This window comes from Helianthus annuus, chromosome 2 (assembly GCF_002127325.2).
Source record: "Helianthus annuus cultivar XRQ/B chromosome 2, HanXRQr2.0-SUNRISE, whole genome shotgun sequence".
NCBI classification, from domain to species: domain Eukaryota; kingdom Viridiplantae; phylum Streptophyta; class Magnoliopsida; order Asterales; family Asteraceae; genus Helianthus; species Helianthus annuus.
Genome location: NC_035434.2, coordinates 64,841,317 through 64,857,095, shown reverse-complemented (window position 1 = coordinate 64,857,095; position 15,779 = coordinate 64,841,317). Strand labels below are relative to the sequence as shown.

Below are 15,779 nucleotides of genomic sequence, written 5' to 3'. Positions count from 1 at the left end.
TTTCAAACGATACAATTTCAAATGATACAATTTCAAATGATACAATTTCAAACGATACAATTTCAAATGATACAATTTCAAACGAAAGCTGTCCTGATCGTTTGAAATACACTACTTTCAAACGATAAGTTCAAACGGAGTCCATTATTTTCAAACGGGATGTCAGTTTTAAACGAATGTTCAAACGAAAGGTCTGTTTTCAAACGATAGTTTCAAACGAAAGTATTCTTCGTTCAAACGGAACCTTGTTTTTAGTCCATCTTTATCATTTTTACGTCGAATTTTAATACAAAACTTTCAAGGATTCGTTAAGAGTGTGTTTCGTTTGATATGTGAGCTTTTCAAGCCATTTTAACCGTAACAAATAGTTCAAATCAGAAAAGAAAGGTAGAAGTGACATAATCCGGTGATTTCAAGCTGAATTTGGTATGAACTCCTCGTCCTGAGCTCTGATACCACTTGTTGGACCGATCCGGTGTCCTTAAATGTCAGTAAAAGTAGTTCATCTTAGTTTATAGAGGCGGAATCAAAGTAAACCAAGTCAAAAACAGCTCGTTCCTTTCAATCTTTCTTTCTATTAATGGTTGCGAGCTTTTACAATGATTTTGACAGAAATCCGGCAGCACCTTCAAATGAACCCCTATTTATAGACATGGACCCTTCCGTTTGAAACTTGACATGTCTCTTCAAACGGATACTATTCAAACGGCTAGACATGCTTCAAACGGTCAGCATGTTTCAAACGGTCAGCATGTTTCAAACGGTCAAGACCAGTTCAAACGGACAGGGATGTTTCAAACTATACAAACCCTAATTTAATCACTTTTGAACTCTAATTTAACCAAGCTAAACATAAGACTTGATAAGACGTAGTCAGCAGACATATCATGCATCAACAAGGGGTTCAATCTATTCGCACCCATGCCATCCAATACCGTTGGGCATTAAAGGAGGTCCTAGTAAGCTTGAACCAAGTCCTCGCAGGATCTATACACTGAACGAGACAAGAACTTTACCATACCACCCTCCTAACCCCTTTCCAGGTAGTTAACACGCTTTATATAGACCGTAAAGGCACGAATGAGCAAACCAATCTTGGAACCCGAGACTACTACACACTCTAAAGATGATAGATGGATGATGGTGGTGGGTGTTTGTGTTGTAGTGGTGGTGGAATGGTGGCAAAGTGGGAGAGAAGTGGTTTGCCAAGGGATGCCTTTGAAGTGAACCAAGCACCCCCATTTATAACCAGAATACAGCCCTGGCCATGGCCCCATTTCCATTGGGCACGGCCCGTGCCATCCTTCTTCTCTTCCTTCATTTAATGCAATTGTCAGCAGAGGGCCCCACACGAGCCCGTGTCTTCTGGGCACGGCCCCGTGGTCAACTCTTTGCTATACTATCAAGATTCTGCAAATCTAAGAGTTGACCACGCCTCGTGGTGAGCTGGACACGACCCTATGGTGGGCGTAGAAGCTTTTGCATAGTTTGTGTTGTTGTGCAAAGCCTGACCATGCCCCATGCCCAGTTGGGTACGACCCCGTGGTCAGGTTCTGTTCTCTTGTTTTGCTTTTGCTTTGGGGATGCTGCTGAGGGGTCGGGCATGTCACGTTTTCCTTCTTCTTGTATTTATGTTGGTTTTGGCTACTTATTTGTTCCTTTTGTTATTTTAAGCTCGTTTAGTCCTGTAAATTTAAAAGGAAGAAAGAAACGCGCTTTTCCAACATTAGTACTAAAAAATGTTAGTTTTATTCCTTAATTGATGTAATTTATAGGTTGCATTTTGTACACATCAAATACCCCCAAACATGAATCTTTACTTGTCCTCAAGCAAAAATCTTTTATATGTGGCTTACACACCCAAATGGAAGAGGCAGACAAGAAGTTTTGGGGCTTATCTTGAGTGTCGGGAATCCAAGATCTTTATTAAATTTTATTTACATTGCTACTCGTCATGATTTATTTAGAACACTTGTTAAGAAAAATTATTTATTTGGACATAACATGCCTCCTTAAAATTACATTTATATACAAGTTCACATACCTTACGGGAGATCACTCAACACTCGGCTGAAGGTGTAATTTTGTGAAACACTCGATACCGGCATGGGACTTACTTCTACCATATGCTTGCCAAGCGACCAAACCTCCTCCTTTTTAACTATAAACCTTTGTAAATATCAAGAGGACTTTGGAAAGGGTTAGGCTTGGGCTAAGGGTTTGTGGTTTTTGGTTAGTGGTTAGTAAAATGGCAAAAAGCGTAAAAAGCGTCGGTTGTCGTAAAACTTTTTTTTTTGTTTTTGTGACATTTATTCAAGCTAAGCATATGTTCAAACAAGATTTTAAAGGAACTTGTTTGATTATTGCAAAAGTCTCTATTTTTTTTTATGTCACAAGATAACTGAGCTTTTAACTAAAACAGATGGGTTTGAAAGGAAAAAGGTTTTGGCAGGTAATAGGTGTTTGTTTTTCGGGTTTTGAAACAGAAAGGTGTAGGGTCAAAGGGGCTAACTAGGGGGGATTTTTTGGTGGGTGTGAAAAAGAAGGAAAATAATGGTTTTAAAAGAAAAATGTGTTAGTCCTAATGCCTCCATCATTTAATTACTTGGGTTCAAGTTGGTAAGGACCGGGAATGTATTGTCTTGGCAAGTTCTAAAGTCATAAGAACTAAGCGGCTATTCACACAAGAAACGAAAATGAGCATTTAGTTTAAAGATGTATGCATGTTTGCTCAATAAAACCCACTTATTGTGGGAATGAATTTATAATGTGATCAAGTATATATAATCAAATTTTAAAAAGATTTATCATGCATTTTCATAATTTTCTTATTCAGTTCCTTTTATCACGACCCTATCGGTTGTAAATTTGTAAAAAACATAACTTTTTTAGAACTTGTTATTCCCAAATTAAACCAAGACAAGTAAAAAAATGAAAAATTTTGAAAAAAATTGGGGTGATTAGTGGTTCCAATAGAGTTTTGTGTAAGGCTTTTTATTAGGACTTGCAAGATTCAAGATTTTAGTACCCCCCAATGTGTCCCAAAATAAGTTTTTAGGTTGATTCGAATGTGTAAAAGCATGTTTAAACACAAATTTTGTGTTACTGGGCATCTGGCCACGACCCCGTGGTCAGATTGCCAGTAACAGAATTGAAAAGAATGTTGACCACGGGGTGTGTTCACTGAGCACGGCCCGTGGTCAGTTACCTGACCTGGGACTTTTTTCTGTAGCGCCTGGGCACGGGGCATGTTGGGCTTAGCACGACCCCGTGCTGCACATGCTGGACAGTTGGAAAAATTGTCAGAAGGTTCTATTTACGTGCATGGGGTGTGGTTTTTACGTCCCTTTGGCAGTTTTCATCTTTTCTCGTTTGAGTTATTCCTGAAAAGTATGACTATACTAGAAAACATAAAACTTAAACTAAATTAAAAACTAAGGATAGTTCCGTGAAATGCCTCCGTGGTGCGCCACGTTTATAAGGGTCCTTGGCTAGACCCAAAGCCTGTCATATGTTACCCGAGCTGGATGTCTCGCATGACGTGTTGCATCGTCGGAGAGCGTCATCCAAGCTTGAGTCTATGACATCCATGTAGTTGACCGGGTTGTCCTCTACTCCTTTCCCAACCCCGAATTTCATCTCCTTATCTCCAACCCTCAATGTTAGCTTCGCGTCACTCATATCCACCATGGCACGAGCGGTGGCGAGGAATGGTCTTCCTAGAATGAGGGGAACTTTGGTGTCTTCTTCCATGTAGAGTATGACAAAGTCAGCTGGGAAGCCAAAGTCTCTGACCTTTACCAATAGATTTTCGGTGACACCTTGTGGGTATTTGACGGAGCTATCGGCGAGTTGTATGCTCATCTTTGTGGGGCTCGCCTTTCCTAGTCCGAGTCGGTCAAACATTGATGCGGGCATAAGATTGATGCTAGCCCCAAGGTCGGCTAGTGCATTTCGTATGGGCGATCCTCCAATGGAGCAAGGGATGGTGAAGCTTCCGGGGTCGATTTTCTTTTGTGAGAGTTTTTGAGGAGTACGGCTGAGCATTATTCACTTAAGTTGACCAATTGCAAGGTTTCAATCTTTCTTTTGTGGGTAAAGAAGTCTCTCAGTAATTTTGAGTATTTTGGCATTTGAGTGAGGACTTCTACAAACGGGAGATTGATGTGCAATTGCTTTAGTAAGCTTATGAATTTTGTGAATTGCTTATCGGTCTTTTGGTGAAGTAACCGACCGGGGTAGGGTACCGAGGAATTTTTGGTGGGTTCGGATTTTTGTGGAATGGTTGTTTTTTAGTGGGCTGAGGGTGAGTTTGTGGTTTGGTTAGGCGGATTGTTGGTTGGGGGTAGTGGTGTTTCCTCGGGACCTACGATCCGGTTTCTTAATGTTATGAGGTGTACTTGCACCTTCGGATTGGTTTCGATATTGCTAGGTAATGCGCCTTGTGGTCTCTCGGAGAAATTTTGGGCTAGTTAGCTTAGTTGTTTTTCAATGTTTCAGATACTAGCTCGTTGGTTTCTAATGTTGGATTCCATTTGTAGGAATCGATCCGAGTACCTTTTGTCGGTTTCGGAGATGAGGCGTGTGATGAGGTCTTTAACCTCTCCCGCCCCCCTTGTTGTTTTTGAGTGAAATTTTGTGATTCATTTCTTGGCTCTTGTTGAAAGTTTAGTTGTTGATTTTAATTTTGTTGGTTACTACTATTCCCGGGCCCCCTCCAACCAAGGTTAGGGTGGTTCCGCCATCTTTGGTTGTAGGCATGGTTGCAAAGGTCGCTAGGCGCTCCCTAGTCGGTCGACCGGGGAGTTGAGAGTACTCGGCCTAGGCGGAGAGTACTCGGGGAGTACTCGGAAATTAGTTTTTGGAAATTAAATATATGTCAAATAACATAAATTTACTAATATCTATAACAAAATACGTGAAAATGATATTCATTCTTTAATATGATAGGCATAGAAATTATGTTTTATTATTGTTTAAGTCAAACTCGGCCCGAGTTGACCTACTAGATACGATTTTGGCCGAGGTTGACCGCGTTTGACCGATTCCGAGTAATTAGGCGGAGTCAAAGAAAGTCACATCGGCAGCCTGCCTTGTAGAGACTACTCGGGGAGTCCTCGGCCTTGGAAACCTTGTTTTACAACCATTTTTAAATTGTAGGTACCCGTTGGGGGACCCGACGATCTAGGTCGATTATCAATGTAGTTTACCACTTGCGTTTGATTTTCCATTTCTTTCATACAACTCCAATTTTCATGTGGCCCACCATACCCTTCACAAGCCATAACCGAGGCCTCGATTTTGGCTTGTAAAGAGGTGCTCTCATTTACTTTATGGGCACCCGTGGCAATAGATTTTGAGCCTCGGGGGGTGTGCCATTGAAAATTTTTTAAGCAATTTCCTCAATTTGATTATAGATTTCATTTGGGTGTCGATTACCAAGGAGTCCCCCGGAGCTTGAGTCGAGTGTCTGTCTCGTGTGTGGCAATAATCCATTATAGAAAGTGGATACTTGTTGCCACACTGCGAGACCATGATGAGGGCATTTCCTCAATAGCTCCTTGAATCTTTCCCAAGTTTCATATAAGGATTCCCCGTCCTCTTGTGAATATGTATTGATTTCAGTCACTAATTTAGCGGTTTTAGAGGGCGGGAAATACTTATAAAGAAATTTTTGGGCAAGTTCATCCCAAGTGTTTACCGAACCACTTGGGAGGGTATTTAGCCAAGCCTTAGCTCGGTCTTTTAGTGAACATGGAAACATTCGGAGGTGGACGACATCGTTTAATGCTCCGTTGATCTGAAAAGTGTCACATATTTCCAAAAAGTTGGTAATATGTAAATGGGGGTCTTCATCGGGTAGGCCATGGAAGGTTGCGGAATTTTGTAGCATTTGGATCAAATGTGGCCGAAGTTCGAAGTTGTACGCTGATCCGCCATTGGGAGTTGGTCCCCCGAAGCCTTCTCTTGATTCTTGGCTTTTAGTCTTTTTCTTAGAAAGTGTTCGGGTTCGTCTAGAGGTTCTTTATGTCTTTATTGGAACTGGAGCTCATGCACCGCATAGAGAATTCAGGCCCTGCGATTGAGTTCTAAGTCCTGTGATAAAAACAAAAAAGAATGTTGGTAAGATTCTCCCCCAAGGCCCCGTGGTCATGTTACATTTGCTGTTTTCTAGACCCCTAGTCAATGGGGAGACCAACACAGGCCCGTGGTGCAACTTCAGGGCCCATGGTCACTCTTCTGTAACTTAGAAAACAAAACAGTCAGTGATTTTGATGGGCACGGCCCCATGTCTTACCAGGCACGGCCCGTGCTGAGCTTCTACAGAAATTGAAAAACTAAGAAAAATCCTAAAAAAATTAAAAAGGAATAAAAATAATTAGGCCGTCGTTTTTAAAATTTCTTAAAATCCTTATGTCCCCAGCAGCGGCGCCAAAAACTTGGTGTACGTCAAGCGTGATATGATTTTATTAATATTTTGAGCCCATTTTACGCATTATTCAATTTTTAAATTTATAAAACACGATATTATACGAACACTAAACACACACTTGGGCAAGTGCACTCATCGCGAGCGTAGTATAATGTTGGTAAGATACCGAGGTCGTCTAAGGACACAAGAGCTTTTAATACCGGTTTATCATCAACGTCTAATTAATCTAAAATTTTTGAGAAAAGAGTTTTTAAACATGAAAATAAACTACAAATGAAAAGATAAATAAAATGAAAAAAAAATACACAAGATAGAATCACTTGGATCCAACTCATCTTTAATGTATCCTTCGATGATTTTCGTACTTTCGGACTTTCTAAGAGATTATCTTGGTTATAGTAGTAGGCCCCTCTGTTGAAGGTGACGTTACCCTCAACCCAGTGGTTTGAGTCAGCAGGGATACTTATTGAAAGACAATTAAGTAAGTTATTAATGCGAAAAGTGGTAGGCCCCTCTTTGTAGGTGACATTACCCTCGGCTAAGTGGTTTGAGTCAGCAAGGATACAATCCCAAGAAGCCGGTTTAAAGTATTAATAGTAGTTTACATATGAGGGGTTCAAACTATTCGCACCCCCGCCATCTAATACCGTTGGGCATTGAAGGAGGTCCTAGTAAGCTTGAACCAAGTCCTCGCAGGATCTATACACTGAACGAGAGAAGAACTTTACCAAACCACCCTCCTAACCCCCTTCCAGGTAGTTAGCGCGCTTTATATAGACTATAAAGACACGAATGAGCAAATCAATGACATCATGAAGAAATGGTAAAGAAAATTCACTTTCAACATAAGAAACTAGTTATTAAATTCGTTAATACAAACCCAATTATAACCAGAACAGAGCCCTGGCTACGGCCCCGAGTCCATTGGGCACGGCCCGTAGCTATCTTTCTTCTCTTCCGTCATTTACTGCAATTGTCAGCAGAGGGCCCCACATGACCCCGTGTCTTCTAGGCACGGCCCCGTGGTCAACTCTTTGCTGTACTATCAAGATTCTTCAAATCTAAGAGTTAACCACTCCCCATGGTGAACTGGGCATGGCCCCGTGGTGGGCGTAGAAGCTTCTGCAGAGTTTGTCTTGTTGTGCACGGCATGACCACTCTCCTTGCCCAGCTGGGTACGACCCCGTGGTCAGGTTCTGTTCTCTTGTTTTTTGCTTTGGGGATGCTGCCGAGGGGTCGGGCATGTCACGTCATTCCTTCTTCTTGTATTTATGTTGGTTTTGGCTGCTTATTTGTTCCTTTTATTCTTTTAAGCTCGTTTAGTCTTATAAATTCAAAATGAAGAAAGAAACGTGCTTTTTCCAACATTAGAACTAAAAAGGGGTTAGTTTTATGCCTTAATTGATGTAATTTATATGTTGCATTTTGTACATGTGACAACCCGAACTTTCAAGGATAGTATTACATGTTTTCCCTCAAACCATTAACTCGCATGATCATGTTCCATGTTCCAGCATATGTTATAACCGAGTATGCATTATGATTGAGCAAGAATTGACTGTGGGGATTGTATTTAATTGTGTAATATAATCTATATTTCGCTAAGTATTGGTGTTATAAATCCCGTTGCACACTCCCACCTCAACCGCACACATCTCTTTGGCACTTTGGGCCTTCACAGTTCAAGCTTTCACGAGCCCAAACTGGGTCCAACCCACCTGTCTCAATCACACACACATATAAGGGTTGTACAAGGATTTTGTGATGTAGTTTTGGTCACAAACAACAAACCCTAGCGCACTCTCATGCTCTCTTGTGGATTGACGGCAACCCAGCCTTATATCGGAGCTCTCATTCTTGCGAAGCATCATCTCCCTCTCTCATTCTAGTCTGCACTCTACACTCTTTTCGGTTAGTATAATCATCACTGATTTGATTTCCACTTTGTACGTTTATCCTGGCTTGTGATTCGATGTTGTGTTGGATAGATTTATATATGCATGAGGTCAAAGAATAGTGTAGGGTTTTGTGTAAATGATGACTAACTGGTGATGAATTATCAACTAGAATTCCACAACGATTAATAGCTGATTTGTAACCATTGGAAACACGGAAACCCTTATGGTGATATAATGAGATTAGATTAGATGTAGCCTACGAATGTTTTTGGATGTGAGTTATTGTTAGCCGATAACTAGGGTTGTGTAGTTTTGATGCTTGGTTGCTATTGCCCGATGTTGTTGCTGATGATTGTGCTATTTGTTGATGTAATCATGCTGTTTGATTCGATTAAAATGACGGTTACGTGTTAACCATTGTTAATGTTTAGAAGTTAATTAGGGTTTATGTAAAGTAACGACATTAATTAGTAAATAGTGAAACTGTTAATGAACAGCGACGAATGGTTTCCGACGAAGAACCCAAGTCGACGAAGGATCTCATTCTTCGTCGACATGCCTTTTGACGAACTATATGAATCTTCATTGACATGCCTTTTGACGAACTATATGAATCTTCGTCGACATGTCTTTTGACGAACTATATGAATCTTCGTCGACATGCCTTTCGACGAATTATGTGCGTTAGGTGTGATATATTTTTATGTATATTTTTTGCCCTTTTTAACACTTTAGTCAAGTTTTAAATTTATAAAACACGATATTCTACTAACACTAAACACACATAAGGGCAAGTGCACCCATCGTGAGCGCAGTATAGCGTTGGTAAGATACCGAGGTCGTCCAAGGACACAAGAGATTTTAGTACCGGTTTATCCTCAACGTCTAATCAAATCAAAATGTAGAAAAAAGGTTTTAAACATGAAAATAAAAACTAAAAATGCTAAAAATAAAAATAAAATAAAAAAGATAGACAAGATGAATCACTTGGATCTGACTCGCCTTTAGTGTAACCTTTGATGTTTTCCACACTTTTTCACTTTTTAAGAGATTATCTTAGTTATAGTAGTAGGCCCCTCTATTGAAGGTGACGTTACCCTCAAACCAGTAGTTTGAGTCAGCAAGGATACAATCCTAAAGGGTTGGATTATTGAAAGATAATTAATTAAGTTATTAATGCGTAATGAGGTAGGCCCCTCTTTTGAAGGTGACGTTACCCTCGGCTAAGTGGTTTGAGTCAGCAGGGATACAATCCCAAGTAGCCGGGGCCTACCACATTACGCATTAATAACTTAATTAATTATCTTTCAATAATCCAACCCTTTAGGATTGTATCCTTGCTGACTCAAACTACTGGGTTGATGGTAACGTCACCTTCAAAAGAGGGGCCTACTACTATAACTAAGATAATCTCTTAAAAGGTGCAAAAGTGCGAAAAACATCAAATGTTACACTAAAGGCAAGTCGGATCCAAGTGATTCATCTTGTCTATCTGTTTTAATTTTATTTTTATTTTCAGCATTTTTAGTGTTTTTTTTATTTTCATGTTTAAACCTTTTTCTAAATTTTGATTTGATTAGACGTTGAGGATAAACCGGTACTATAAGCTCTTGTGTCCTTGGAGGACCTCGGTATCTTACCAAAGCTATACTACGCTCACGATGGGTGCACTTGCCCATATGTGTGTTTAGTGTTAGTAAAATATCGTGTTTTATAAATTTAAAACTTGACTAAAGTGTTAAAAAGGGCTAAAAATATACATAAAAATATATCACACTCGAAACGCATCAAGTTTTTGGCGCCGTTGCCGGGGACACAAGGATTTTAAGAAAGTTAGGAATCAACAGCCTAATCGTTTTTCTTATTTTTCTGTTTTTTTAGGATTTTTCTTTAATTTTTCAGCTTCTGCAGAGCTCAGCACGGGTCGTGCCCGCTGAACATGCCCCGTGCCCAATCTTTGGTACTGGCAATCCTGTTTTAAGTCAGACAGTAGCTGAACACGGGGTCGTGCCCAATAAACACGCCCCGTGCCCAAGTATCAGATACTGAAAATAGAACCGTACGATCCCGACCGTTGGTAATTTCTGACACAACCATGAGCGTTACTGATTTTTTTTACTTCCGCTCCTCTAATGGTACGTGGTGTCAAATATGTGGCGAACTCATGAAGATTTAAAATGTTATTTTTTAAATTACACTCCCGACTATATAGACCCATCGTTTTCCTGTAGCCTTAAGAGGGGCGAGAGTAAAAATAATCCCTATCTCTCCCTAGAATGCTCTCAATCATCTATTCTAAATGAAATGATTCTTGAAGAATTTTTTCAAATGGAAGATCTAATTCTTAATTGGATAAAAGAGCTTGAGATGGACATAACCAATTCATCTTAAGACAACGCCCAAGAAGAATTACTGAGATCGCATTCTGATAAAAACAACATCGTCGCTCTCGAAATCACCTCTAACTCTTTCGAAGACTTGAGCGATAGTCGTCCCTGTGTCGATTGTGCCATGAAGGACTCCCCATCGACTTCCGTCGATGCATACATAGACCTGAGCGATTCAACATACACCTTCTTTAACGAGAGCCTGGATAAGGGTTGGATATGTCCACCTACATTTAGCATAGGAATCACCCTTTCTGATAACCTCTAGCGTTCTCGTCTAAAACTAGGGCAACTTAGGTATCTCAGGCACTTCGGTGTTGTTCCGCCCAGTAACGAACCACCCGATCCGGATAAATTCCTTAAAAATAAACAAAACTTCATAAACAGCTTCTAGGCACGGGGCCGTGTCTATGTCAGCACGCTCCTGTGTCCACCAAAAGATTCTCGTCTGACTTTTGGTCAGAATACAGACAAAAAGTGTTAGAATCTCGTCTAGATGGGGCCGTGTCCAGCCGATACGGGGCCGTGTCCAGCGTGCTGTCTTTTTCTATAAATGCAGCAAGATTCCTGCACATTTGGACCATTCCAAAGACAGAGATTTGATGGGATCTTCACACATACCATACTAGGTATATTCTAAAGAAGGTTCTCAACAACCATCTTGTCTTTTCTACTTTTGTCCATTGCCTTCTTCTTCATTTTTCCTCAACACCTCCATTAGAGCTTGAAATCACCATGGTTTCAAGCTTTATTGTGATATTTGTTAGATTTTTATTCAAGGAATCTTGTTAAAAATAAGTTTTACAACACTGTTTTAAGTTATTTCTGCTTAAAAATGCATCAATAATCAGAAAAATAATTTAAAGCTCCAAGATTCCTTGTTACAAAAATCTGCAGAGAGGAGAACACGGGGCCGTGTTCAGCGAGCACGGGGCCGTGTTCGAGGTACTGTTTCATTAAAAATGAACTCTTTTCAGTTTATTTTCGTAGAATGTCAAGCCAAAACAGTGGAACCTCTTCAGCACATTCCAGAAACAGTCGAAGGGAACGAAGGCCTTCAATCGAAGCAACTCTTGTACGATATGTGATGGAACAACGAGAAGCTCTCGACGAAATGACATCCGTAGAAGAGGTCCTGATCGACCGTATAAATTATCTAACGGTGGGGCTGGAAAATAGTTTCCAAGAAATCAACCTCTTACACCAGAGGTTGAACATTCTTGTGACACCTCCCATGGAACCAATCCTTCCCCAAGAAGATTGGAACTTAGCACTTGGTGTCAATAACCCCACCGGGTGGGATGACATCCCCGCGGAACCTCCTGTTGATAATTTTCTAGAAGTTCCGATGGAAGTTACACCCCCTCAAAATGATGATGCCAATGTGCCCGCCTTTCTTCTCCCTAGGGAGATAGAAGAATGGCTCAACGACGTGTGAGGGACCATACCCGGAGGAGAAGTTCTTCAAGCCTCATTCAACCGAGAAAATTATCTTTGTTGGAAATTTTGCGGTTTTAGATTTCTTGTGTTTCTTGACCTACCTATCTAAGTTTTAGTTTATGCTTTTATTAGGAACTTATTGTAATCCTCTCTTTAATGAATGAAGGCTTTTGATTATTAAATGGTGTTTGGATGATGTTGTAATGAGTGAAACACACTCAGGATGGTGAAGGATACTAAGGGAAACTTGAACCAACACCCCAAGCACAAAAAACAGAGCCTCTCGACAATTTTTCTTCATTACAGCAAGTTCAGCTCAGGCCGTGCTCAGCCAACACGCCCCGTGCTCAAGGGTCTACAGAAAAACGCCCAGTTCAGGTACCTGGACACGGGGCGTGTTCGTTGAACACGCCCCCGTGCCCAGCCTTCTGTTACTTGCAATATGAACACGGGGCCGTGCCCGGTCACCACGACCCGTGTCAAGATGCCCAGTAACATAAATTTTTGTTTTAACACACCTTTTTACACATTCAATCAACCTAAAAACCTATTTTTGGGACACATTGAGGACAATGTGTAATTTAAGTGTTGGGGGGGGGGGAATGCTAAAACCTTGAATTTTGCAAGTTCTAATTACAAGCCTTACACAAAACTCTATTAGAACCGCTAAACACCCCAAACTTTTTCAAAAACTTTTCTTTTTTTTACTTGTCTTGCTTTAAATTGGGAATAACAAATTCTATAAAGATTATATTTTTACGAATTTACAACCGATAGCATCGTGATAAAAAGAACCAACATAAGAAAATTATGAAACGGCATGACAAATCTAGTTAAAATTTGATTATATATATTTAATCACATTAAAAACCCATTCCCACAAAAAGTGAGTTTTGAGCCTTTAATTGAGCATTTAAATACACATCTTTAAACTAAATGCTCATTTTTCGTTTTTTGTGTGAATAGCCGCTTGGTTTCTTATGACTCTAGAACTTGCCATGACAATACATTCCCGATCCTTACCAACTTAAACCCAAGTAAGTAAATGATGGAGGCATTAGGACTAACCCTTTTTCTTTCAACACCTTTTCATTTCTAAACCCACAAAACAAACACCTTGTACCCACCAAAAACCTTTTTTCATTTTAAACCCTTTATTTTAGTCAAAAGCTCGGTCTTCATGTGACATTCCTTATAAAAAAAAATGATGAAGTATAGCAATAAACAAACAAGTTCCTCAAAAGAAACTTTGTTTGAAAAATGCTTCGTTTGAATAAAAAGTCACAAAAACAAGAAAAAGGTTTTACGAAAACCGACGCTTTTTACGCCTTTCGCCCTTTTCTACTAACCACTAACCCAAAAACCACCTACCTTTAACCCAAGCCTAACCCTTCCCCAAGTCCTCTTGATATTTACAAAGGTTTATAGTTAAAAAGGAGGAGTATTGATTGTTTGGCAAGCATATGGTAGAAGTAAGTTCCATGCCGGTCTCAAGTGTTTCACAAAAATACATCTTCGGCCAAGTGTTGAGTGATCTCCCGTGAGGTATGTGAACTTGTATATAAATGGAAATTTAAAGAGGCATGTTATGCCCAAATAAGTAATTTCTCTTATGAAACGTTCTAAATAAATCATAACGAATAGGATTGTAAATAACATAAAAATAAAACCTAATAAAGATTGGAATCCCGACACTCAAGACAAGCCCAAAACTTCTCTTCTACTCATTCCATTTGGGTGTGTAAGCCACATTAAAAAGAGTTTTGCTTGAGGACAAGCAAAGATTCAAGTGTGGGGGTATTTGATGTGTGTAAAATGCAACACATAAATTACATCAAATGAGGCGTAAAACTAACCCTTTTTAGTACTAATGTTGGAAAAAGTGTGCTTTTGTCTTCCATTTGTATTTTCAGGATTAGATGAGCGCAAATGGACAAAAGAAGAAAAAATACAGCTAAATCTAACATAAATACAAGAAAAGGAATAAACGTGGCATGCCCGACCCCTCGACAGCATCTTCCCAAGCAAAAACAAGATATAAGAAGGCTGAACACGCCCCGTGCCCAGCGGACATGGGGGCGTGCTCAAGTGTCTGCATAAACGACAAAGTTGTAGAAGCTTCTATTTCCCAATACGGGGGAGTGCCCAGCTCAACACGACCGTGGTCAACGCTAAGATTCGCAGAATCCAAGCAAATCTTGATAGTACAGATACACTTCTACACACGGGGTCGTGCCCGGCGGACACGTGGGCGTGGTCAACTAATGCAGATAAACTATAATTAATGAATAAAAAGAAATTGGATGGACACGGGGCCATGTCCGGGCTTCTGTGCAGGCAATAAATAGAGGTGCTTGGTTCACTTCAAAAAAATCCCTTGACAAACCACCTCTCTCCCACTTCACCCACACTCCACACTCCACCACCATCATCCATCATCCATCATAGAGTGTGTGTAGTAGTCTCAGGATCCAAGATTGATAGTAAGAGTTCTTGACAATCAAAGGCCATGTTTGCCTAAGTCTCTTACATCACTTGGTGAAGACAAGCATTTAGTGTAATAATTTTGTTTTTTAATCTTTTCGCACTTTTTATTTGGTTTTGTATTAATGACTTTAATAACTAGTTTCTTATGTTTAAGGTGAAACTTCCTTATCATTTGTCTGTGGTGTCTTGGCGTTATTTTACTGTCTATATAAAATAAAAGATTTACACAATTCATATCTCTACGGTCTATATAGAGATATGTTGGCTACCTGGTCGGGGGTTAAGGGAATGGTTTGGTAAGGTTCTTGCCTTGTTCAGTGTATTGATCCTGCAAGGACCTGGTTCAAGCTTACTAGGACCTCCTTAAATACCCACTTGTATTGGATGGCGGGGGAGCGAATGGCTTGTTCCCCTCATATGTAAACTACTATTAATACATTAACCCGGCTACTTGGGATTGTATCCCTACTGACTCAAACCACTTAGCCAAGGGTAACATCACCTTCAAAAGAAGGGCCTACCACATTACACATTAATAACTTAATTAATTATCTTTCAATAATCCAACCTTTTAGGATTGTATCCTTGCTGACTCAAACTTCTGGGTTGAGGGTAACGTCACCTTCAAAAGAGGGGCCTACTACTATAACTAAGATAATCTCTTAAAAAGTGGAAAAGTGCGGAAAACATCAAAGGTTACACTAAAGGCAAGTCAGATCCAAGTGATTCATCTTGTCTATCTATTTTAATTTTATTTTTATTTTCAGCATTTTTAGTTTTTTTTTATTTTCATGTTTAAACCTTTTTCTAAATTTTGATTTGATTAGACGTTGAGGATAAACTGGTACTAAAAGCTCTTCTGTCCTTGGACGACCTCGGTATCTTACCAAGGCTATACTACGCTCACGATAGGTGCACTTGCCCATATGTGTATTTAGTATTTGTAAAATATCGTGTTTTATAAATTTAAAACTTGACTAAAGTGTTAAAAAGTGCTAAAAATGTACATAAAAATATATCACACTCGCCACGCATCAGGGGACAATCAAACAGACAAACAAATAAATAGATTTTCATAAATTCACATCCTTGTAGGGTATGTGAGGCGGATTTCACAAACCCATATCCTTGCAG

General features: G+C 39.9%; 1 non-coding gene across 1 annotated transcript; it reads left to right on the top strand.

The window, feature by feature from the left end:
• Nucleotides 1-5,528: 5,528 nt before the first annotated feature.
• On the top strand, nt 5,529-5,635 carry LOC118489834. The gene has a single exon (XR_004887847.1). It is a non-coding gene; the product is annotated as a small nucleolar RNA R71 (small nucleolar RNA).
• The last annotated feature ends 10,144 nt before the right edge of the window (nt 5,636-15,779 follow it).